The sequence below is a fragment of the Phaethon aethereus genome (genome assembly GCF_964289735.1).
Source record: "Phaethon aethereus genome assembly, chromosome: 4".
Taxonomy (NCBI): domain Eukaryota; kingdom Metazoa; phylum Chordata; class Aves; order Phaethontiformes; family Phaethontidae; genus Phaethon; species Phaethon aethereus.
This window is the reverse complement of record NC_138578.1, coordinates 81183041-81210020: the sequence shown is the minus strand read 5'-3', so window position 1 is coordinate 81210020 and position 26980 is coordinate 81183041. Positions and strand designations below refer to the sequence as shown.

The 26980-nt window shown below is 37.8% G+C and overlaps 1 protein-coding gene across 3 annotated transcripts in view; it reads left to right on the top strand.

Moving 5' to 3' along the window:
- Positions 1-26980, top strand: part of CTNNA2 (catenin alpha 2) — a gene marked incomplete at both ends in the record, with an annotated part of 469340 nt that overhangs the window by 12547 nt on the left and 429813 nt on the right. The gene's annotated exons all lie outside the window — the stretch shown is intronic.

The following is a 26980-nucleotide window of genomic DNA, read 5'->3' as shown; positions in this document are numbered from 1 at the left end:
CAAAGTTAGTTCACGATCCTTGGGGTATACAACAATATACTGATCTTTCAAGTTGTGAAATTGCAAGTTAGCCCTATGCTTGTGAGCATCATATTATTAGACGTGCTCTTTCTTGTTCTAAAATCTTAACTGCCTGTACAAACAGCTAAACTGTAAGTTTTCAGAGAAGGATTTTGGAGACGTGAGATTTGCAGCAGGATTTAATTTTCCTGATTCATTTCATTTTGCTCTATAGTAATGAAAATGTATTGTATCTGCTTATGCTAATAGTAAGTTCTTTTATTAGAAGGTATTCATATAGAAGCATAATTAATCCAGTGTACTGAATGGCTATTGAATATTGAGTTGTTTCCAGGGGACATGTATTAACCTATTCAATCTTCCGCAGTGAATTACACGTATCTGCACTCTGTAGTGCAGAATGATTAAGCTTTTACTACTCTGCTTGAAATACTTTAATTGCCACATAGTTTTTCACTTTTCTGAAGCACAATTGGCTCAAAAAACTTAAGGAAAATGAATGCATGAGGTACTACATATATATGTGTATATAGAGAGAATGTATTTTTTCCTTCCTGTCTTCTATTCAGTCCATATTCTTTTAATCTGCTTCCTTCATATGTTCCACACTATAAATGATCTTTGAGTGCTTCCATGAGCCTGTAATATTTATATTTTTTATTTCTTTTTAGACTGAGGAACCCTGTGCTTTCACATCTGTGAAATGGTGTATTGTTGACTGTTGGAATGTGATGGATTAAAAAATTTTGTGGTAGTGTTTTTGTGCTTTATAGATAAGGAAATGGTCTTTATTTAAGAAGCTCCTGTCTGACGTAACTGAAGGACTTGTTAGAGTAGCTGGAAACACACAGGTCTATTCTTGGTGTAGTACTGATTATGATCAGTCAGTTCATTTTATAATGTGGTCCATGCCCTGTAAAATAAGCTTTTTTTTTTTTTTTTTAATGAGGCACTTATGTGAAGAATAAGTTCACTGTCAAATAGATACCTTTATTTGTGAGTTTCTGACTTCAACAGCATTCTGGCTTGCTTGTTCAAGGAGTGTCTGGCTTAACATCACTTATTTCCGACCAGAAGTGAATGCTGCTTTACAGACACGCCTTCTCATCCAGTGCGTATTCTTAATCGTATTATTGCAAGTATCAAGAATTCAGGAAAGATAATTAAATTGTGTGTGTGTTTGGACACAGAACAAGAAAGTCCAGTCTGTCTGCTTCCCTGTGTGGCAGACGTATCTGGAGACAGAAGTTTCTACTGCCTTGCTAGCTAGCTTGGACAAGTGAGGAGGAGTTAGGAACGTTATTTTCTAGATCATCATGTGTTGGGTGGTACCTCATTGCTAGAGGCTTTCAGTCCCTTTGTCAGGGACTTTCCCGTGTCCCCGCCTTGGTTGCCTGTGTCAGATTGTCTTGAGTTCATCACACGCAGTAAAGCTTGGTAGAAAGCTGCCGTGCCATGTCACAGCGAGGGAAAAGCTGGCCTTCTGTTCTTAATCAAGGTAAAATTTAGGAGCCTCAGCACTTTATCAAATGTACTTTAATCATCATTCCTCAGCCATTTTTAGTTTGGAATGTTACTTGAAACTGAAAATGCCAGAGGTGGTTTTGAAGTATGCGTGCCTGCTAACGTGGCAGGCCACGTATCTTTGTTATTAATATACTTTGTTATTAAAATTATATTAATAAAATAGAATTAATAAAATCTAAGGTAATATTTATATGTTATAAATTAATTTATAATATACAAATATTATAAATTATTTGGGCAGAATGGTTGAAGTTGTACATATCCCCTGTGCATTAGTGCCTGTCAACTTCGTTCATAGATACATACCAGTAGTATAATATACAGAATGGACTGATGCAGCTCAAAGCCATTTCATTTTCTGTCTCAAAGGGCATGTTGTGAATGCCTCTCTTTATTTGTGTTCTAATTTGTTTTGAATATTATGCAGAAAGTATGAAGAAAAAGGTGGGGTCGGTATTTTGTGACGCTGACAAAATCGCAGCAGTTGTACTGTTCTTTAGTCTCCTCTAAAAATTGACTTTCTTCTTGCAGTAGACTAACTGCAAGAGTGGAAATTAGTGTTGCAATCATCATCCTAGAGCCTTTGCGGGTGTTTAAATTTTACTGAACAAAAGTTACTAAGCACTTTGAAACTGATGACTGAAATTTTGAGCTCAAGGTAGTAGTCACTGCATAATATTTTATACATCTTTAATGAGAGCTTAGGAATGCATATGTTCTTCACACCTCTCAGCCTTTTTCATTGAAGTGAAAATGTTCAAGAGTAAAATTGATATAAACAATACACAACTGTGTACTCTTTTCAAGTGATTCACCCTGCAGTTTTCTTTTTAGACTTAGGAGACTATCCTCAGTTAATGTGAGGGATTTTGCCTTTTCTGGTTGTGTTTTTGTGTGGATATTTTTTGTTTGGTTTTGTTTTTTTCTTTCTTTTCTATGTTTTGTGAGTGCTTTGTTCTTACAACCCAACAATAGCCCTTTAGGTTGGATCAACCAACAAGGACATTAAACATTCATACATCATTTATTTTATACCTCTCATGGAAATGAGGTAGGAAGCCTAGAGTATCAGTTTGTACTGAGTAGTGTGAGTTTTGTGTATAATCAAATCGTTAGAACAGTATATTTTTAAACATAATTCTGTCAGTAGAGAAATTCTAAAAAATTATGTCAGAAATTAAGTCAGAATAAAGATGTTTATATGATACTTCCCTATTGATTAACACCGATGCTCCTACCGCTGATTTGCCTTGAAGTGGGATGCATCCTTCAGAGGTCTTCTGTCTGTGCAACCTTTCCTCCAAGTCTGCTGGGAAGCAAGGGAAGCAGGATGGACATTTTTCTCTCTGGGGAAGTAGATATAAGCCACCACTGGTGGTAACAGGAGAGCTGTGTTGGGGTCTGTAAATGGCTCTATCAATGCTTTTGTGACCTGATGCCCGTGGAAGCCCTATTAAAAGTAGCCAATGAATTGGTGCTTAGTCTTTTAGAAATGGGATCGTTACTCCTGTGAGGACTCAAAGTGCAATTTGCTATGAGTGGAATGGCCCTGAGTGCTGGTCAAGAGAATTTTGGTCTTGTGCATGTAAAAATCATCAGTTGAAGAAGGCACATGCAAATGTGCTGTTCGCATATATTTGTTAATCCATTGCGCCATTAATTCCTTATTTACTACACTCCCTCTGCTACTTGAGACCAAAGGACTTCAATGACTGCAGCACTTACACTGTTGTCTGGATTACTATTCTCTGCTGCTCTACCTTTCATTTCTGTTCTAAAATCTTGCATAGTGTTGAGTGACTTGTTAGTAGCTACATACCACAGTCACAACCAATTCCGGTTATGGACTCAGCCAATATAAAGCAATATAAAGAGAGGCCACTAGAAGAGCCAATAGTCATACCCACAATATGTTTTTTTCAGCATCCTTAGGGGGGGAAAAAAAAAATCCTTTCATTTCTGGGTAGTATTTTCTTCTTAATTTTCATTTCAGGAAAAACATTTGGCTTGCTAAAATGTTTTAAAAAATGCAAAAATTTGGTTCTTCTCAGGAGTATTCTGACAGCAGAGAAGTCATTTCACAGACAGTATTTCTCTGTCCCATATTAGAATCAGGTGCAACTGCAGAGCTGCTGTGAAGAACAAAGACTTGACCTGAAATGATTATCTGCTACTGCTTCTGCTGACCTACAACTTGCTGGACTTTGTACCAAATGTTAAGCCATGACAGGGAAGCCAAAGGATCTTTGAGTTTATGTAATATAGTCCTCTTATCTCCTTGCCCTCCTGGTCTCACCTCCAATCCTTTGCGTTTGCCAATTGCTTGGTTTTGTCCCCAGGCACCATTCTGTGCCAAAATACCAATAAAACTTATGAATTGCATGTCAAGAAAGTGTAATTAAATACTTTAGAAATGGAAGGAAAATCACTGAAAAGATTTAAGCTCTCATTCTTTATGGAGCGGAAATTTCATAAAGACAAGCAGTTTTAGAACTTCGGAGGTGATGGTTTTAGAAATTTAATTTCAGTTTTTAGCTTCCTATGGTAATTTTATGCAGGTTTGTTTTACTGTTCCCATTTGACCAGACCACTTCTGTCTACTCCTTCAAATACTTCCCTGGGCCAGAAAATTTCTAGTTATTCCATCATCGATCTACATCCTGTGATGATTTCTTCTCTTTTTTCTTCCTCTCTATTCTTCCTGGCTGTAATATTTGGGTACTCTAGATTATTTTAAAATCATTGCATTAAAAAAATCACTGCTCCTTTTAACCCACAAATTCTTGTGCCTTTCTTCAGGCTACACTCCGTGGTGGTCTGTGTTTTTCTCTGCCAAAATCTTAGTATGTCCTTCCTTTTACAGGGCGTATGTCAGCCTACCTTCCTTAAGACTCTCATGTTAATATCTGGTTCCTACTTCTTTACTCCTCATTCTGACACAGCTTTTGGGCTAGCGTGGTTTTATTACACAAAACGGCAGGAAAAAGCAGCCTTTTTTTTTTTTTTTTTAAATTAGAATTTCCTGGTTTAGAGAAAAGTATTTTAGGTTAACAGGCTGTTGGGTCTGAATTTATCAGCTGGTTATATATTGAGTTACATAAGTCTCATTTAAAGAAATCTCATTCATTCGTTGGAAAATCAGTCATGTTACAAATGTTCTGTATATTTGGCACTCTGAACTGCAAATTTAATTACAAATTTTCCATTGAACTGCTGGCAAATACTTAGGTAATATATACTCTTTATGAGTCAACTCAGTTGCAGTGAGTCAGCTGCAATGTGTATGTCTTGCACTGATGTGGCCATCAGAAAGCTGAAGCTTCAAAGGCCACATATTAAGAAGATATATATTCGAACGTAATATATCCTTTTTTATGATATCCCTTTCCTCTATCACACTACCCAAATGCTATATAGAACATTATCTTAATTGATTTCCTTGTCAGTGTTTGCTGTGAGCTTATATGATGTAAACTTTGAGGTTGTATGGTTTGCTGTGTAGGTATGTGATATTGTCACTGTGCACTCCCTATATGAGATGATATGTTTGTCACTGCAGGATCCGAACACTCTGCAAGAAGCTTATTTAGCCAGAAAATGAATATGTGTAATCAGCATCTAATTTCACGAAAGTCCAACAGGGAAGCTTATGCTGGGTTCCATTTATGTAGGGTGGAACTATCAAAAAGCTAATCGTTTCCTCAAAATGTGCCTTATGCTGGATTCAGTAAGTTCCACTTTTGTCAAGTGAGTCTGGGCAACTTGATATTCATAAAGCCTTTATTAACATTTATAATTACATTTTATACTACTGCATAACTCCTTTTTACTTTTCATTAGATTTTTATGATGTTGCTTGTCCTTGTAAATTTATTAACTGAAGTCTTAATTTAGTAAATCTCATACAAGATACTGAAGAACTTTACGTAAATAACATGATCGGAGGCTTCTTTAATTATTTTTGTTCTTGCTTGACATATTTTCTTTTTAAGTAACTAAATCTATATATTTCAAATGTTTCTGTGACTTAGTAGACATCTAGGTTTAATAGATTCTGGGTTTAGTAAAGATTCTATCTTGATGTAAGGTGCATATATGAAAAAATACTAGCATTTTACATTACGTTTTTTGTATTGATCAAGTCAACATGTTTTGTTGACCATATTGATCAATTCTGATTAACTCCCTTAGCTGTGAATATTCAATTACTTTTATGGCAAGGGTCAGATGTTACTCACACGTTTTTGCTTTTGTAGGAGGCCTTTTAGAGGGATGTCATCTTCATCCCCCCAAGCAAACATACACACAAAGGAGGGGAGGGGGGGAAGTTTTACTTCATCAGATTGTTTGGTTCTGGTCCTAAACCAATTTGGAAAATATATTTTGTATATTTTTTTTCTCCCCTGTAAGACTATATTGTATTGTATTCCCCAGCACAGTTTATATTCTAAAGTTGGTTCTACTTAGAGATGAAGTGCGTATGAGAGTTCATTATTTATCAGGTGTTTCTGTTTGCCATATCGTATTTATTCATTTAACATACACTTTATTTTTACAAGTCATTCCAGGCAGGGAAATGTAAGCTAGCTGGTAATTCCCATGCAAGTGGAAGCGAGGCAGTCAGCCCATCTGCAGCTGGAAGGGTGTGGATTGGGCATACTGGGAAGCAAGCGATAGGGAACTGGGAAAACAAAAGATGTTGGAGACCAAGACGCTCATGGAACAGGTGCTCACAGAACAGCTTTGTGTTACTTATTTTGAGCAATTAATCCAAAACAAAGACACTATTTTAAGACTCATCCTCCCAAGGTAAATTTTGGTATGATAACAATGTTGTCCCCGAGTCTCTTGGCAGATTTGTATAAAAAATTAGCATAATCCAGTTATAATGAAAATCTGACCTGCTTTTGTCTTGCTTCCTAAATGGATGAAGGGCACAGATTAGCAGTTGTGTTACATTCCTAGATGGCACAGATTAGCAGTTGTGTTACTTCTTGAAAGCAGAAAAAAACCTAACAAAAAAACTAAGTGTTTGGAGAATGCCATAGGCAATTTGAAATTTCTAGAGCTCAAAAGAGAGATTGCTGTTTTGTGAGGTCTGTTTTGAGGTGCTGTGGTACTGCAGTAATATTTTACCAATATGTTTTGAAATAAATTTACTGAAAAACATTAGTGTTTGTTCCATAGGCTTTTACTAGTATTTGTGTGTTTTCTGGAATGGTTGCCCAGCTGTGGGGTACAATTAGAATACATTATTTTTGTCCAAGGTTTATCAGCTACTCCAAAACTCAGAATACTTTGCAAGCATTACATTATTATTACTGAGTTATACAAAAGATGCTAGTTTAAGGTCTGCAGTGATTTGTTATAGTCTGATATAGGAGAGTTAAATTATTATTTTCGAAGTGTGCATGAAAAAATAAGAAGTTAGGAAAAGGTCTTGTGAGATTCTGAATTGTTCCTGCTTATTGATAATTTTGAGATTTCTGTAGTGGAGAGGTGTGGCAATCACTTGGCCATGTTTCAGAAAATTTTCAAAGTGACAGTAAAAGGAAAACCATCCATCTCCACATTTTTGTTGGGCAGCCTTTTCTTCCTCTTGTGCCTTCATAAATTGCACGTCTGCAACGCAAGAGACGGGGTCACTGGGTCTCCTTAACAAAAGGTCTGTAAGATATTGGCGAAATAACGCATTTTCAGTAATATTGGTCTGGAAGTGGTAAAAGCATTGTTGACCCTGTTCACAGAAATGTAAGATATGTGCATCCAGAGTAGGAAACTGCAGCAAGCAGGAAGATATAATTTCATGCAAATTTATAAACACTTGAAAACAGAGTATTAGTAGTAGATTGTCTCAAGTCTAATACTACCTAATTGTTTTCTGAGCTGAGAGTAATTAAATTTTCTACTTTCTAGTTCTTACAAGTTTGTATTGTTAGAAATGTGACTAAGAAGTTGTCTTTATCATTTACAACACAGTTTCTTATAATTCAGTTGCATGACTCTGGGATTTACTGTGAGCAATGTGCTGGTTCGTTCTAATTCACTTGATTTATGAAAACAATTGAAACTCTTGTTAATTCTACTATGAGTACTTGTTTAATGCTAAGTATATACTTAAGTGCCACTCTGACTACAGGTATTTCTTTGGGATGGCTTCCTGATAAGAACTGTAACTTTCAGTCCCCTGTTTCTTTTTAGCTTTTGTTTGGTTTTGTACAAGCGCCGCTTTAAAAAAAGGCAGGACCCAGTTCCTTTTAGCTTGCGACAGTGGAAATCAATAAGGCTGCCCTGGATTGATTTTTTTTGTACCTGTACTAAATAAAGAGACTTTTTTTTTTTTAAGTCATATGATCTTAACTCTTTTCATAGTTGTGTGACAAGACTTGAAAGATTTACATTAACTTTGTTGTTTAAGATCTGAGAGTAAATTCCATATAAAAATTTGAAAAAAAAAAAACCCCCAAAAAACTAATAGGTTTTGGCATGTAGATTCTGCGGGTATCCCTAGAGTTATTTTAAATCACATATGCTTTTACAAATCGATTCCTACAGGTAAGTGTAAAACCAGATTATTCAAAGGCTGAGTAAATGGAAGTGCTTTCTCTCACGAAGGAACAGCTTTATAGTTAGACGTCTCTTTTTTTAATCGTGTATTTTACTAAAAGAGATATTCAGGCTTTGAAATTCTATTTTTCTAGATGTTAGAATAGAAATTAGATGGTGTGTCCATAACTATGCAGGGACTGCAAAAAGGTAATTAAAAAATGATGCTGCAGAAGAGGTGTTTGTCGCCATACCCTGCCACTGCACATTCCAGTAATGTTCTATGTTACTCATTCCGCTGCTCTAACCCACCTTTGCTTTCGTCCCGATCAAATGCAGTAGTAGACCTGGGCAGATTTATTACCATTTGTTAACACATCAGTGGAGTTGAATGACCTAGTTGCTAGGCAACTTTTAAACACATTTTTCAGGTAGGATTGAATATGTTTTTTTTAGTATTCTGGTAGCCAAGAAATAATTTTTCGGTGGCAAGAAATCTAATTGGTTCTACTGAAATTTGCTTCAAACCGTCTAATATTCTAACACACTGACATAGGAATTATCAGTCCTTTGAGATAGCTGCCATGTCCAGGCAGCCCCTTTCAGAGGCAAAGTCCTGTTGAAAACCAGCAAAAAATTCTCAAGGACAGATGCTTTGATAAGCACCCGATACTTTTAAGGGCTGTCGGACTGAGCTGTGGTTTGCCATGTCTTCTGTCTTCACCAGTGTCCAACAGCAGGTAGTTACGGGAGGTTGTAGGACTCAGCAGATGTGTAGAGGTTACTGTCTTTGAACCACCGATTGGCAGGAGCCAAGAAGTCCTGAGCCTCAGACTTGGGAGCAGAGAGGGCGGAGGAGAAGACAGAGTTCATGAAGCTTTCCCAGGTGTCGTGAAGGGGTGTGTGTGGGGAGGAAGATTTCTTCTCTCCGGTCATTCTTCTTTCTCAGTTTTTTGATCCGGTTCCACTGCATCTTTTTTTGAGGGAGTGATTTGAATCTCAGCTAGTATTCAGCAACACTTTTTGCTGAGTTTGTACAAGGGTATAAGAAATGTGGATTCTTGCAATTACGTCCTGTAACAGGGACTAGCCTTGACTGAGTAAGAACTTAGTGCCGTATATCTTGACTTCATGAAGACCTTTAATACTGCCTGAAATGGCATTCTCAGGAGAAAGCCATGATTTAGGTGAAACTGCTATGAAATGAGTTTTACTACCAGCTTTCACTGTCAATATAGGCGAGTCAGCCGAGTGGTGTTCTGATAGTTTTCAGCGTTTTAACTAACGATGGAATGGAGAAACACCTACTGCCTTTGCCGAGGACACCAAGCCAGAGTTGGGGCTGTAAGCATGCTGCTAGACCGAATTAGAGTCCACATAACCTTGGCAAATTGCAGATGGTAATCTGAAAATATAGAAGGCAATTCAGTACAGACAGTTAGAAAGCTCTGCACATGGCCAGGCATAATTAACTGCATAAATACACATCAGTGACCTGCCACAGTAGAGGCAAGGAATAGTAGTGGATCATAGCTGAGCGTGTCAAGATTGTCATGATTTACTAAACAGGCATGCACTAAATTCATCCGTAGAACAGCAATACACCTTTCTGAAAAATAATCCTCCCATGCTTTTCAGCCCTGGGAGGGCTGTGCTGGTCAAGTAAGATGCAACATGATGTCCAGTTTAAGCACCACGTTTCAGGAAAGATTTGAACAATAACAAGGAGTCTGGATAAGAGTGATAACAAAGATCAGAAGTCCAGAAAACGTGACCTTCTGTGCAAAATGGGACATACCGGAGCTGTTATTCTAAGCAAAGATGACTGAAGTGCAATGTAACAGTTCCCCGATACATGAAGAGGGAATGGGACAACTTGTTCTCTGTGCCTGTAGACATAGTGGACAGGATGAGAAATAATGGACTTAAACTGCAAAGGGGGGAAGATTCCAGACAGATATGAGAAAAAGCTTTCTGTCGTGGTTTAGCCCCAGCTGGCAACCAAGCACCACGCAGCCACTCGCTCACTGCCCCTCTCCCAGTGGGATGGGGGGGAGAATTGGGAAAAAACCTGTGGGTTGAGATAAAAACAATTTAATAGGGCAGCAAGAGAGAAGGAAACAACAATGATAATACCGACAAAGGAATGTACAAGAACAAGTGATGCCCAATACAGCAGTTGCTCACCACCCGGCGATCGACAGCCCGTCCCCGAGCAGCGATTCCCGCCCCCCGGCCAACTCCAGTTTATGTACTGGGCATGACGTCATATGGTATGGAATATCCCTGTGGCCAGCCTGGGTCAGCTGTCCCGGCCGTGTCCCCCCCAGCTCCCCGCGCACCCCCAGCCTGCTCGCTGGCAGCCCAGCACGAGAAGCTGGACTGACCTTTACTGCTCAGCAACAACCCAAAACATCAGCACATTATCGACAGTTTCTCACCCCAAATCCAAAGCACAGCCTCACACCGGCTTCTGTGAAGAAAACCAGCTCTATCCTGGCTGAAACCAGGATACTTTCTCATAGTAAAACTAGTGAAGCATTGAAATCTGTTTCCCAGGGAAGTCATGCAATGGATGCTATTCAAGGTCTTTAAAACTGGGGTGGCTAATGGTTCTGCCATATCACTGTTGGGAATGACAGAGGTAGAGCTGATTCTATTTTGGGATGAGATAGCCTAGATAATTTTTTTTACACCTTTTCCACACATATGGTGCCAGAATGATTTTTTTGTTTGTTTTTCTGAATTTCTTTCCTGTTAAGTCTTTGCCTTCTTGACCATCAGTCGGTAGTGGCATTCACAGCACCTCTTTGATCTCTTCTGAGTAGTGATAGCTTTGTATTTATCTGTGTTTTTTCCTCACTGTCTGTACCTTTATATTTTCAGTATTGAATTTATCTACCATTTCATCACTAAATACAGCAAATGTCCTCTGTGTTTCTCTGTGGTCAGCTTTAGTTTTGAGGAATTTCAGTAACATAACATTGTATTTTATGCATACTGTGTCATCTGTTTCTTTTCCACTTTATTCATATATCAAACACCAGAATCGTTCCTGAATTCTCCTGTATCTTTTCTATGTCCTTGGCTAGATATGAAGGCTGAAGTATTTCAGTTAAAAATCTCTATTGCAGACCCAAGAGGAAGTAAGAAAACTGATGGAGACCTTTGATGATTAGAGATACTCTGCATCATGCAGAGATACTCAGGTCTGGGGAACTTAGCTGTTACATTTTAATTACTTTTATTATTGAGTTATATTATTCTGGGGATTGTCAAAGGTTATGACTACAGTCTGAGCAATTTCCTGAAAAAAAGGATGTGAGCAAACACAAGACATAATATTAAGATTTTTGTCATAGAGAAAGCAGGAAAGGTCACGATGCTTTTTTTGACCTTTCTCTCATTTCAATTCTCAAGACATTTTTCTTTAAGAAGAAGAACATTGGCAGATTCTAGTATTCTAAGAAAGCTGTAAGATTTTTATTAAATGTTGGGATCAGGATCAAGGACTGGGTCAAGAATAAACAACTGCAAGGTTTGTCCTCACTCAGAGACTCATAACCAGAAATAACGAGCAATCAAATTTTAACTAAATATTGTGGGAGTCTTCGTGGTGCTTTACCTTTTTCTCTGAAAATGCTCTGCTGTCTCTTGAAAGAGCAGTTCTTCTCTCTGTATTAAAAACAAACAGGGAATGTGCTCCTGGAGAGAGTGTGTGTGTAGGTTTTCATTTTTATTATTTCTAGAGACTGCCTAGTTTCAGGTCAGCAGTGAGGCTTCTTTTGCTGGTTACAAATTATTCCTTTCCACTTAGTCTGAAAGAACCTAATGTTTTTGGTAAGGAAGTTTTGGCTTTCCCCCCTCAGCTGGTGCTCAAGTTTGAGAGTAATAAGCCACCTAATGTATCAGCCAGCGATAAATCGGCAGACGTTCTTTCTGTGGTAACAGGGTTTTAAATGGGGACTTTATCTCTGAGCGCAAGCTGTGCCCCCGAGTCGTAGCGGAGCGAAGGCGTGATTCATTGCGCAATGCTCGTGGTATCGTACGCCTAACGAATAACGTCGCGTCTTTGGGCTTCAGCACCGTGCGGCCTCTGCCGCTGTGGGTCGGAGCTCTGTTGCGCCGCGTGCTGAGCAAACTCACGCCGAAGCGGCTGTTCGTACTTTCCATGCTCCCTTAGTCGGTGCTGCTTTCCTCTTTTGTTAGTTCTTTGTCCATCTATCTTTTAAATTCAGCATAGGGGACTTAGATAAGGCTGTTTGAGTGGATGGTTTGAAACAAAAGGCAAGGCTTTTACTGAAGCCACAAATTTTTTCAAAGGCATTGAAGAGCAGGGGAAAAACATCTTTCAGAGCACCTATCTTTTCACAGATAGGAAAAATTTTAGTTTTGGAAAGTTAATACGTGTGCAATCTTTGCTTGTGCAATCAAACGTTAATCAATTTTCCATTCATAACTGATTATATTAAAGAGATCATAAATACTTAACTGCTTGAATTCATATTCTGGCAAAAAATATTTAGCAAAGGTAAAGTGGATTTCCACAGTAATTCTCTAACGTTGTCTAACTTCATGTCATTTCTGTGACTTCAGTTTCACTTATGAAATAAAAGTGAATATTTAAGCCTCTTGAACACCTTACTTCCACCTGCGTTTTCCTATGTAGGAAACCATCAGGTTATTTAGATTTAGGCTTCAGGTTTGGTTGTTGGTGCTAGATACTGGAAAAATTGAAGATCTGTGTATGAATTCTGTTTGTAAAAAAAAATTAAAAAAAATCTCTTCTTTAGAGGCAAATCCTGTCTCATTTAGAGGCAAGGTTTGTTGTTTGCCACTTCTCTTCATGCTATACTATCAATGCTTATTTTATATGTAATTTAATTCTATCTTGCTTATCTACTTTGCAGTCAATATTATTCAAAAAACCCACAAAACTTTCTGTGAATTTTGAATTACCAAACAAGGCTTTGGAGAGAATAAACATACCAGTGACTATTCCAGTACTGGGCATTGTCTAACTCTTCTAAAATCTCAATGTATTGATAGAAACTGTTTCTATCTAATACTGGAGAATATATCTGAATGTTAACTTGGGTTGATTTAGTTACTTAAGAATGGAACTTTCCTGCTGATTATATTTTAGTTACTCAATTTCCACACTGTTTGTATTCAGAGTCATGGGTGAAATTTTATTTAAATTATTAAAACCAGCAATTACAACAAACCTTAAATACACAGAGGAATATTGGATAAGAGAGGATGACACCCAGGAAATGTAAACTTTCCTAATTATTCTTGTATGGTACACCGATCTATTTACCTTCCTGAAAAGAAACATTTCCTGCTATTCAATGTGTATAATCCCTTTCTTAATTTCATATAAATACTTCCAAGAAAGATGTTTGTTCTCTTTAAACTCATCTTTCTTAACTGCTGATGTTGTCAAGACGTTTAAGATGTTCGTCAAGCTTTACAGAGTTTCTTGTTAGCTAACAACAGTTGAAGCAAAATTCTTCTACTCTTTCCTCACAAATTAATAACTTTAATAATTCTGTTAATATATTTCTGAACATAATGACTCTATTGTAGATCTGTGTGAGTGAGATTGTTCTTCTCAGTTCCTCTTGAAGTTGTAGATGATCTTTCAACAATTTAGCATAAATTTAATATATTTTTTGGTTTTGGACATTGTGTTTCCCTACTTTAGAAACAACCTCACCAACCGGCTGAAAAAAATCACTTAGCAGGCTTGAAGCAGTTTGTACTGAAATGTAGGTTGTTTTCCTGGTAAAGCATCGAAGTTTCAGGAATCTCATAATTTCTGGAGTTTCAGACTGCTAATGGTTTCATTTGGTGGAAATATATGCACTGAGCAGTCCCCTTCTTTTTTGGGAGTCGTGATTTGAGAAAAGGTGAAACCGAGAATTCAAATGAAATTATGTCAGATGTCATCTAATGTCCTAACTAAGTCTAGCCTGCATTTAGCTTTCAAAGGAATACAAGCAACTGCCACTATATAATGTAGAACTGATCAAACTTTTCCAAGGGGTATTCCACAGGTTCCGCATTTTTTCTTCCAGTTCAGATATTAAAAACAAAGCCCCGACAGCACTTGTTAGGCATGTGCTTTTCTATATCATACCCCTACATCTACTTCTAAAACCTCTTTCCACCTTTCTGACAGTTTGTCAACACAGTGAATCACATTTATTTGGCATAAAATTTAGTGGAAAACTAGTTAACAAAGGCCTTCAAACTTAAAAATAGGAATTTTTAACATGAATTGTTTTACTTTATAAATGGTTCTAAATAAGTATAATTTGTAAGGCTGGCATTTAATCTGCAATCCTTAATGCTAGTACTCAGGAAACACCTTCTAGTTTATTGTCATGAAAACGTATGTGTATGGTAAAGGTTTCCATGTTTTTTTACTAGAGAACTTGAGGCCAAAAGAAGTAAGGCAAAGTAAAAAATTGGAATAAAAGAGCAAAACCAGCTTCTGATAGAATCCTGCTTGATCTTTTAAAAGTTATGGATAAAAATAGAGTCTGAATGTGTTGACCTACACTAAGTGTAAGAAAGTTCATTGGCTCCTCCTTCTATTATTGCATTTTAAATGTCAAGCTGACCAAAGAAAATTGCCTTGAATAAGTCCGAGATTTACATATTGAATGGGAAAGTGCAAGATCATAACTTTTGAATAGCTAAATCCTAAGCACTGTCTAAACGTTGAAGTAATGCAATCAGTCTTTGCATAAGGGCTCTTACTTCTGCTGACTAACATTATATTATTATGTATGTTAAATCATTTGTAGTCAGGCAAAACTGTAAGTCAAAATATGCTTGATTTTAAATTCACAGTAATTGGCCAGAGTGGGCTTTGCACTAGTTTAACTCAATCAGTTTGTGACTAAGACAAATTAAGTAAGTGAAGCTAAAATCCCGTGTGGATATGGTCTGCTGGTGTTGCAGGATCAGCAGCTGCAAGTCATAGACTCTTGCTCATGATGGGCCAGTGCTGCTGCCTAAAAAAATAAAGAAATCCCTGTTGAGGCTGTGGAGCACAAAGAAGCCGTGCTTCTGGAAGAGGAGATTCAGCAACAAGCATCAGTTCCCACAGTGAATCTTTCTAGTACAGACCTGGCCTCCCATACAGTTTTACAACAATCCGAAGTAAACAGGGGTGGTTTACACTAGGCTTTTATATCTCTTTTGTTCCTTCGTTTTCAAGAACCTCTGGGGACATCTCCAAAACTTCATACATTAGCAGTAAAGAATCGTTTTGGTTTCAGTCACACATCATTCTGTCATCCTTGAGGATAATTCCCATGAATAAAAAACTGTCGGATTTACATTGATAGATAAATCTTAGTGAGACTGATGTTCAATGACGTAGAATTATGTTGTATAGTGATTCAACAGCAAAATTGCCTTTTGTTACCTCCTTCCAGAATGTACCAATGTTAATCTATATATCACACTATATAAATTTAATTCCTTTTATATTTACAAGGTAATGTTTTGTGTAGCAACTGAGAACCATGTACTTCATAAAAAGTTAGAAGGAAAATAAGCTTTTTTTGTTCCTTCCTTGATAATGATGTTCATATAGTTTACAGCAAATAGAAAAAATGAGAAGTATCTAGAAATGGTGCAGGAGATGCATTCATATTTAAATGTAACTTTAATCAATTAAAATGGCTAATGGAAAAAAAAAGAAATTAATTCTGTTTCATTGTATCTAAGATAAAAGTACAAACACAATACCCAACTCAAGTACAAATAAGCTCCTTGAAACAGCAGTCAGACTAGCACTCAGCCTAATGTGCAACCTTTCAAGTGGCGGAGTGGAAGAATTTTTATGTTCACTTTGACTAAATGTTTGTTGCTGTAATCCTTTGCTCTACTTTCACTGTGGTGCTTAACAAACATTTCCACTCATCGATACTAATCTTAATATTTCTGTTCCCAGTCTCTACAGTTTCCCAGGTTATACTACAGATAGTATTTTTACAAGCTTTTACACATTCCTTATGTTGACTGCCTGAAACTTTCTGTATTGTACATTTAGATGTATTTAATCACAAATTTTTGGTGTTTTGTGAGTCCATCCTTTCTTTTTTCTTGTTAGAGATTTACAAATTTCAACTGACTCCTATGCATTGCTCTGAAGATGAAGAAACTAAACTGTGTTCTCAAAGCATATGTTGGGTGGTTTTTCACATCTAGCAGTGTTTGCAGAAAACTGCCGTTCTTTTCTTGAGTAGTAGTTAGCGGCAGAAGAAAGTTACGTTACAGAGCAGTTATGCTCTCTTCTGTAACAGTTACGTTAGAGAATTTTGGCATTTTGCAAGGACTTTTCATAATTAAAGAAAAAATAGTTAGGAAGCTGGCTGGGGAAAAAAAAAAACCTTTAAAAAAAAAAATTAGCAGTGGAAGCATCCTGAGATAATTGGTGTAAAAATGTAATATGGAATTATATATTGCTAAGGATGACATCCTCGTTAAATAACTTATTGTTAAAACTACAGCCTGAAGTCCATATACTTTAATGTTAATTAATACATTTGTTCCTTAAAGAAAGCTCAATTTTTGTGCCTTTGTTGCTTGTGCCAGAATGGGTTGAAAACCAACTTAATGTCACTTTCCGTGTTTCAGACATAACGCGTTCTCTTTGGCACCTGCTGTTCTGTGCTGCCAATTGCCACTTACTGCTGGGAATATATAGATCAGATTCTTTTCTTTTCCATCTCCAAGACTTTTATTGGCTGTCACTGCCAGCTGGGGTTATTCTCCCTCAAATTTGTAATTTTGTTCTTTCCTTCCCCATATGGCTAAGTTTAATCCAAAGTTATTGTTACTGCTTTACTATTCAGGACATGGATGCTGATAGTGGTAATGGTAAGAGACGGTGGGTTAGGAGGGACTATTTCATTTGCAGCAGGAGGGCAAACTAATCTGATCTCTTTACCATGGGGGAAAACCAGAAACCTAAATTCAGCTATCAGATAGGCAGACAAATGCCTAGTAGCGTGGTGATTAGAAAGGTTTAGGTACCATATGCAGCAGGATAATTAGATGTGTTACTCACGGTTTTGTTGAAACAAACAATGAAAAAATTACTGATGTCTACTCAACTAGATCTGTCTTTGGACTATGTGGGACAGAAGTAGCTGTTAGTTCTGTGTGGGATGATGTTGCTGCTCTCTGTTCTTCTGATTAAAAATCAAGATCGGCAGAAGGAATAGAGAGATGGTTTCTGTTCCTGGCAAATCCTGGGAGAAAGCCAGTACTTGCTTCTAGTTTGACCAAAGGTAGTTTCTGGAAATGTTCTTTTTTGCCATGTCTAGAATTCTGTCTCTGAATAGGATATTTGAATTAGCAAGCTGTACTGCCATGGCAGGTTTCCAGCACTGAAATTCTAAAATAAAATTAAATATGTTTGTGTGCCAGCATAGCACAGTACCCTTTTAATGCATGGAATATGCTCTACTGAAGAGTAATGCCTGCCCCCCCCAGCCCAAATGGATGAGGTAGTTGTTCTTTGAGGCAGATACACCATAGATATGATCATCAAAAGACAGCATTGAATCTCATTTTAGTTGAATAGTAATAAGTTGGAAGCTCAGTCAGTCAATATTAAAAAAATAAAAACCAAAAAGAAACAAAGCAACCTTTCAACAAACTCTTTCAAGTCTGTCACATAATTTGTTTGTAATAAGGCAACTGTATTTTTCTTCTGTTTTTTAGGATGACTTTCTTTCCTGTGCAAAAGGTACACAACAGAGACAAATTGAGTGCTCTGTCAAGGGATTGGATCTTGACTGTAGCTGAAATACAGGCTTTGCCATCTCAGCCTCTGTATGATGTGTAGGCGATAGGCCTACAAAGCAGGTCAAAAACTAGCTGGACTTCTGGACTTCAAGAGTAGCGGTCAAAGATTCATGGCCACCAATTGCCAGGTCTTGGTGTCAAGCTGACATTGTTTAATGTCTTGTCATTAGTTTGGGCAAAGGGGTGAAATGCACTCTCAACAAATTTGCAGACACCACCAATGTGGGAGGAAGGTCAATATGCTCCAAAGCTAGGGCTGCCATGAGGAGTATCTCAACGAGCTGAGGAAATGGGCTAACAGAAGCCCCGTGAAGCTCAACAAAAGTCAGTACTAAGTCCTGCGGTGGGATGGAGTAATCTGATGGCCTGATACAGGCTGGGGACAGGCTGCCTGGGCGCTGCTCTGCAGAAAAGGGCGTGAAAGTCCTAGTGGACAACAAATTGAACATGAGACTGGAGAGCAACATTGTGGGAAGAGAGGGCAAACTCACACTGAGCTGTTTCGGTGGGTTCAGCATAAGCATAAACAAGGGGTCGAGGTAAGTGCTTGTTCTTCTCTGATCAGTAGGTGTAAGACCACGTCTGCAGTACTGAGCCCTGTTTGGGGCTCATGAGTAATCAAGACATCGCTATACCGAAATGAGTCTTTGATCCTACATCAGAGTTGGCCCCGCTTGGATGAGCGGCTGGGCTAAAGACTTCCTGAAGTCCCTTCCAGCCAAAACTAACTTACGACGATATAAATAACAACATGATTTTTGAATATTAAGTTGGCCAAGGAGATTTTATACAGTGTGTGAAATGTGCAAAATAAGCAGCCCAAAAAAGCAGCATTCAGGGAATACTCTCTTCTGTCTTTTTGAGTGAGAATTTATAGGTGCTCTATATTTACAATCTCTGCAGTGTTTTCTTCGCTGTTCATAACGTAAGCATGACTGCAATTGAATGGTGGAGGTGTGGCTGTCGATGCTGTTGTGTGATTCTTTCAAGACCTCATTTCAAATTATTTCAGAACTGAAATAATTGGCACAATAAACGGAAAGACTGAAATAGTTATTTCCTTCTGCCTATGTACTTGCATCTATTCTGGAGGTTCTCATCACCATGAAATAGGCGGCTGCAGGTGAAATGTGCCAGCATCTGAAAATTCGTGATCAGAAATGTTATTTTGTTCAAAGTCTGTAATTCAAGTCGTGCTTTCTCCAAACTGGATACCTGAGTGTGTGTTTATTGGTTGATTAAGGGTAAAAAATGGTGGGAAAATAAAATAAAAAGTATAATAGTCTGGTCTCATCTGTCTTAGATCATACTATTTTATAGAGTTATGATTTAATTTAATTATTTTTTTTGGATAAGGATTGAAATAACATGTTAATAATATTGGCTTTAACCTGTTCTCATTTTGGCTTGGAGAAGTTAGTACAGACTTCTTGGAAAAAATATTTTGTTCATTTTCTTGGTAGTCATTTTAAATAAACGTCTTCATTTTCCCCAGTTGTTTATTATTAAAAAAAAAAAAAAGACTTGAAGAATAAGTTAATTTCATTATTCTTCATACTATTGGAAATAGAACACCCAGAAAATTAAATAATATCCATTTGGGGGGGATTTTGATTTAGTCTGTTGTATAAATAGAATGGAAGATTGTTTGCCTCTGTTTTCTGCTGTTCTTTATGGGAAAGGTTTTCATTAAAAAAAGATATATTACTTGTTACAGGGAAACTGGAGTACTAACTCGCTTCATATGTCTAAAGTATTTTACTTCCTTCCCTTCCAGTACTTTAACTGAAAGTGAAACTCCTGGGAATCTTTTTCCTTAGGTTTTTGGTGATGTCTAAGATTCTTTTAAATGCTGTTTAGGAGAGTTCACAAACACTAACATCCCCCTGGGGGAGCTGGTCTTCCAGGCTCCAGGAACAGCTAACGGAGGGCACCCCCAGGAGCTCCGGCTTCTCCTCTTTGGCTAGCGGAAGCCAGGGGAGATCACCCTGCCTATGATAAACTTAAACATCACTCCCTACCTTTGTAGTTGCCTGCTATCTTGGTTTAGTATCCAGTTAAGGATTATTTAAATCCTCTTAATGTTATTTCCTTTAATACAATGTCCTAGTCATTCAGAAAAAAACAATCAAAGATAAATAATATTAAAGCTTCTATTCTAGATGCAATCTATTAAGGTAGGAAATAAAAGGTTTTTTTCCCCTCAACATAAATAACCCCAGAATTAGATAGAAAAAAGCTGTAGAACCTTACTAAGGAAATTGCCATCTTGCTTTTGCTTTTTTTTTTTTTTTTTTTTAAATTTTCTCCTAGCTTATACAACTCTTGCCTGTTTTGTGGTCAAGCTCCTTTGAGAACCAAATCTGAAATAACGCTGCCTTTAGGATTGGTAACAGATTTTTAAACTAAAAAGAAGTGCCAAGAAAACGGTACGTTAAATATCGGCTCCGCATTTGCCTTTGTGCCGTTCTTAGCGCCGTGTCTCGGAGCGCTCCATAGCACGGTGCACAGCCCGCTGAGCCCAGCGGCTCCAGGAGTCGCGCGTTCGACTGTTACTCTAGTGTGGTTGTGCCCTCCCGTGGCTGAATGAAATCGCTTCCTTGAGTGAGTCGGGTGCCCTTTGAATTTGTGTCTTTTTATTAAAGAACTGGGAGAAATAAAGACCGTTAGCTAAATGGGAGATACTTTGACGCTAAGAATTTTTTGGGAATTTTTTTTTTGTGGTACAGCTCTCAAATGGCTTGGTACTTAGAGGTGAGGCGAGGTATGCGAGCGTTCGGTTCCCATTCAACAACAGATGTGTGCATTTTGCTTGGCTTGTTTTTTTGAGATTTTGAGGATCCACTTACCAATATTTAGGACAAAGTGGTGTCATTTCTGATTGGTTAATACTGATGTATGGAAACGGAAACTTGTTTGTTGATTTTTCTCCCACATAATATATAATACCTGTAGTCTGATACCAGTTGAGTGCCACAAGACTTAATTCTGTGGTGATAATACATAGGTAGCTACTCCACATACCTGACGTTATGCATGTTAGCATTTGTAAATTGACTGTTAGTTGTGTATTCAGTTGTGGAAGGACTTAGAATTAATGAGGTGTTATTTTAATTCTTTTTTCATTTCTCATAATTCACATAAAATTGCTAGCAGCTTTTCTTGAGGGCTTCAGATCCTTATAGCAAATTGCCTATAATAATGACTTTTTTTGTTCTTACAAAGATAGCATAATAAAGATTTGCCTCGAATTAAAAATTGGTAAAATTGGAGAAAAACAAGAAAATGCACTTACGGCATCGGTGACATTTACTGTTTTAATTAACAAGGAAAACAACAGATGTCTGTAGGGGTTTGCACTAGTAATAAGTTACTAACTGTGAGAAGTTAAATAAAGTTGTTGAATGTAAAAAATTACTTCATCCTCAATTACTGCTCAGTTTTTGCTAAGACCACTGGACACAACACTGAACGCTATATTTGTTTCAATTGTGAGAGCACCAGTGAAAACGTACTGCAAATTTGTATGTCTGATGCATGAAAGGTAATTTTTCAGGAAGATTTGTGGGAGGAAAATAAGTGTGAGTTCATTTTTTTAAATTGTTTTTTTGGGCTTTTTATTAACAGAACAAGCAGTAGCAAATTCCATAGAGAAATAATACTTTTTGAAGAACCTGAGCAAGTACTTTAAATAACTTTAATAGTGCATTATATAATATTAATTCACATTGGCTAGGATATAAGCTTCTTCCCATGGTGTGAGCACTGATAAGAAGAATATAAATTAACAGTAACGGTGTTTCTATCTCTAAATTACAACCTTAAGGTACATCATGTAGACAGAACAGAAATATGCAGGTTTGTTCGGGAGTTTGTGCTTGGCAGCAGAAATGCGAATCGGCGCAGCTAGCTTGAGGACAGCTAGAGTGGATGAAAATAGACTGTCTCTAATCAGTGTTGCCCAAGATATCTATATGTACTTTGCATCCCAAAGGTAGGTGTTTCACTGGCATTTTTTAACATCCTAGATAATAATTTCTACATTAAAGACAATAGTCTGCTTATTTATTAATTCTTCTAGGCAGCAGATGTTTGCAAACACTGAAGGGAACTGGAATGAGTACAAAAAGACTGGACTAAAACACTGGAATTTGGTGTGAATAATGAAGGTTAAATTTGTCAATGAAAATTCAAATATCTATATATAATAGAAAAAAACCCTCAATTTTATGAATTAGGTAGACAGCTGGTGCTAATAGTGTAAAGATAATTACAAGAGTTAATTATGTAAGCTGTTAAGAGAAAACTAACTGTTACAATTTATGGGCTAAGGACAGTGGCAAGACAAGTTTATAAAGAAAATTTACGAGTGATTATTATAAAAAAAGGAGTTCTATTAAAGACTCAATTCTGCTCAGCAGAACATCTGTGTTCACAATTCTGTTGGTGTAATAAGGAAAAAAAATTAAGCAGTACTAGAAAAAAAACACAGATACAGGAAAAAAACAAAGTTAGCTGCTTCTCTGTTTTACATGTAAAGGGAAAAGTAGTAGTTTGTTGAAAGTATTTCTTACGGTATTTTGTTCCATAATACCTTGTAGTTGGATTAGGGTTGCCTAATGAGCTACTGCTGAGAGCCAGACTGGGTGTGCAGCGTTGGGAATATGTAAAGGAAACAGTCTGACATGTTTTTACTCCGTTTCTGGATGGTCAAAGTGAAGAAGGTCACGAACACGGTCTTCAGGTCTGTTCTCTGCTTCATTTTGAGCAAGGAATTGAATCTGGTCTTTCTACTTACTGTGCCAGGGCTTTAACCCATGCCAGTGCTTTAACCCATAACGCAATCTGTTTCTCTCCTGAAGTATTTTGCAAGGTCTCTATTTCATCCTGCTGCCAAAGGAACCAAAAAAAGAAAACCCAACTCTGAGACAGTTTGGAAAATTAAGTTCTTGTTTTCTAGACAGTAGCAGTGATTTTGAAAAACAACTGTCAAGGGGATACCATTAGTATAACCAGTGAGGCAAGATAGTGCATTCGAGTGGAAGGGTAGCCTTATATCTAGAAGAAAAAGGGCCCTTATGCTAAAATGTCAGGGCTGTCTTTTTTTCAGGTCATTGAGTGTTTCCAGCAGCTTGGTGATATACGAGTGTTTGAGAAGAGAGGAATAACTTGTAGCTGTTCACATGCAAGAAATGCCACTGGGAAGAACAAGTAGTATTTACTGGAAAATAGAGGGCACATAGCAGAGAATAGTGAAATTTCTTGCAAGTAATTAATGGTCTTTCAGAGAAACACTTTTACACTGATTTTACGTGTTACAGCCAAACCAAAATATTTGTGTTTGCATGGCCACGTTAGATTTACCCACTTTGGCTTATTAAAAACAAGCAAACAGGTAAGTGCTGTCCACCCTTTGAAAATCCCCAACAGCCTCTTTCATTGCTATTTAACAATCACAGAACCACAGAATCATAGAATAGTTTGGGTTGGAAGGGATTTTTAAAGATCATCTGGTCCAGTCCCCCTGCCATGCACAGGGACATCTTCAACTAGGACCAGGTTGCTCAAAGCCCAATCCAACTTGGTGTGGAATACATCCAAGGACGGGGCATCCACAGCTTCTCTGATCAACTTGTTCTCATGCCTCACCACCCTCATTGGAAAAAATTCTTCCTTATATCTAATCTAAATCTACCCTGTTTTACTTTAAAACCATTACCCCTTGTCCTGTCACTACAGGCCCTGGTAAAAAGTCTCTTTCTGTCTTTCTTACAAGCCCTCCCTGAAGTATTGAAAGGATGCAATGTTTCCCTGGAACCTTCTCTTCTCCAGGCTGAAAATCCCAACCTCTCTAAGCCTTTCTCCATAGGAGAGGTGTTCCAGCGCTCTGACCATCTTCATGGCCCTCCTCTGGACCAGTTCTATCAGGTCCCTGTCGATCTTTGCCAGGGACCCCAGACCTGGATGCAGTACTCTAGGTGGGGTCTTACAAGAGCAAAGTAGAAGCACCTCCCTTGACCTGCTGGCTGTACTTTTGATGCAGTCCAAGCTATACTTGGCCTTCTAGGTTGCAAGCGCATATTGCTGGCTCATATCTAATTTTTCATCCATCAGTATCCCCAAGTGCTTTTCCGCAGGGCTGCTCTCAATCCTTTCATCACCCAGTCTGTACTGAAAAAAGAATAAGGCATCAGTCCGAGGTGAGTGGTCAGTGACAAACCACAAGGATTAGTATAATAATAATTAAAAAAAAAAGCATACAAATATTTTCCTCAAAAGTTGGCAATGTACGTAATGTGGTTGTGGAAAATCTTGACTAATTAATGCAATTCAAGTAGATACTGAGGGAAGAGGTGTGTGGGGGGGACGCATTACAATTCTTTTGGCTCATGCATTTCAGAAATCTGTAGGGAAGACAGTTTAATTCACAGAGCCAGGAATGTTTTTCTATGAGCTGTAGCTGCTGACTTGGGATTAATTTGATGAGTATGTGATCTAGTTCTATCCCCTTTCACTTCTGGCATCCCTGCCCGCACATGACCTCTGCAATAGGGAAATCCATGCTAATAGAATTTTCTGCTTTTAGCAAAGACATCCTCACCTTTCTTTTGTGCTGCTGGAGCTGTGTGGAAGACTTAATTCGGGATGGGACTGAACTATTAATTAGTGAAGTTCTGTTTTTCCAACAGAGATCTGTGCTAGAACTGTGTGAAGCTTCTTTAATAAAATAAGAGAGCAAGGTTCCCTAGTGTGATCATAAAGCCAGGATCATTATGGGGTTGCCAAATGAGCTTATAGTAATTATTAAGTGATATGTTTGATAGTTGTACAGAATTTTGGGTGAGGTCTGCATTAATTAGTAACAGAAGCAGATAGAGACATTCTTTCCTTTGTACCAGCATAGGTAGGATAAGATATTTAAGATAATCCAGTTAGCTTTAAAGCCCTGCCAGAAAACGGAACTATATTCTTGTCTTTGTATTTTTTATGACACGAATGCAGTCAAAATGTTCTGGGTAGACACTTCTGAAAAAGTCAAGCGTAGTGTTAATAAGATAACAGGTTACTGTTAGTATTTATTTATATCATACAACTTACATTAAGTTATACATTGATGTATGGCACTTTCAAAAGAGGAAAGCAGCTAATACGCCGTGGGTTTTTCTGTTACCGGTATAAGAAGTCTTCCCCTTCATCCCCTTGCCCTCCCCTATGCAGCTGACTTTTCTGAATGGTACTTCTAATTTTGGAAGAGACTGCTTTCTTAGCATTTCAGACTGGTCTTTGACTGTAATTTAAAAGAAGCTGACACAAGGTGGGCAAAATTGCAAGATTCCAGTTTTTATGAGTGGTTTTCTTCCTGTAAGAGCTGTGTATTATGCAAAACCCAAGCTGTTAGTGCAAAGACTGGAATTCAGACTTGCTCTTTCCCAACCTCAGATTAGAGAACGATTCCTCTCCTAGCTTGCTGCCTTTCAGTTGTGTGAATCTATCTGTTCAGCTCCATTTAGAGAGAAGAAAACCCCACCATTCCAGTTAATGTACAGGTGATTGATTACAATAATTTCTTGGGAAGTGGGAGATCTCCTTTGCATAAGGAGGGTCCAGACCTCTGCTTGCCTTTGGTCTTTTCATTAGGCCATTGTATGAAAGTTTACAGAATGTTTTAGGGGACCTTGAATAAAATCCGCTTTATAAATGAAAATCATCATAGTTGTACAAATCATTGCCTGACTTTTTCCTTGTATCCTGTTTAAAGCTCTATTGTTTCAACTTGTACCTGTCTGTCTTGTATTAGAGACCCCAAAACCGGGCAAGATATGTCCAGCCAGGGCACACTGCTGACAGCTTGCTGTCTGTGAAGGTCCCTCAGAGCCCTTGAGGTAGATGTGCTCCCCAGCCAGTCAGTCCCTCCCCCGCCTTATTGCCAAGGGTTCCTCCTCTCCTGAATTTTATAGGGTTCCTCTGAGTGGCAGCCCTGCCCTGAAGCATATCGACTGATCCCCCAATCTGTCATCTACAACTCCACGAGACTCTACTCTGTTGCTGGCACCAGGTCATCTCTACCTCTAATAGGGTGATTAAGTCATCTGAAAATAAATACAGAGGACCAAAATACACGCTCACTATAAAATTCTTTCAGTAGTACAGTAAGTGCATGACAGTTTCTTCCGACTCAATGCATAAGGAAGATGACCATGAAAGTTCATAGACTAAGGTGCTCAGCTTTCTAGGCATAGCGGTAACGACTGCAGTAGAGATTTCTAGGTCATGGTACAAGACCAGGAAATCTCATCATGTTCTTTGGAGAATATTTACATATTGGAAAGACTCTGTGTCTGCTCTCAATGCTTTCTTCACTATATATGTCACTTCAGCATCCTGAGATTTTCTCATTCACTCGAAATTGCACTTTTAAAAACTTGTGAAAGCTTTTAGACTTTTTGCTATTCTCCTAAGTTTGCATATCTAGTTTTAATATGCTAATTAATTTTTGAAACTATACATTGGGAATGGTCTGTTTGGGGCTGCATCTTTCTGTTTATGTTTACTCCTATACTTACAGTGATTGATAAATTCAGAATGTGGAGGGTTTTTTGAAGGATATGTATTTACATGTGCAAATTATTATATGTGGCAGAGATTTCAATTTATACTTTGTTAGAAGTAGCTGAAAGATGCATATGTCAACACACACTACACCCAGATTTAATTTTTCTTTTTCGTAAGGAGACTAACCTCCAGTGTTTGCTTCTAGAGCTGTGAATGGGACTGTCTCTGAAATGAATAATTTTGATCAAATTAGTTTGGGACCCTGATTCAGCAAAATAATTAGTTTTATCTATTAAGTTCATTTAAGTGGATGTGATGTTGAATAATTTTCGAAGCAGATTGAAGCATCTGGAATAGAGAAATGAAATTAAATCATAGCTAGGAGACATGATGTGTACAAGGTCAGAGGCTTGGGTGATAGTGCTGGGACTAGAATAGATGTCTTCTCTCTGTCTGCAGGACACGGTACAGCAGGAGATGTAAAGACGTCCCAGTG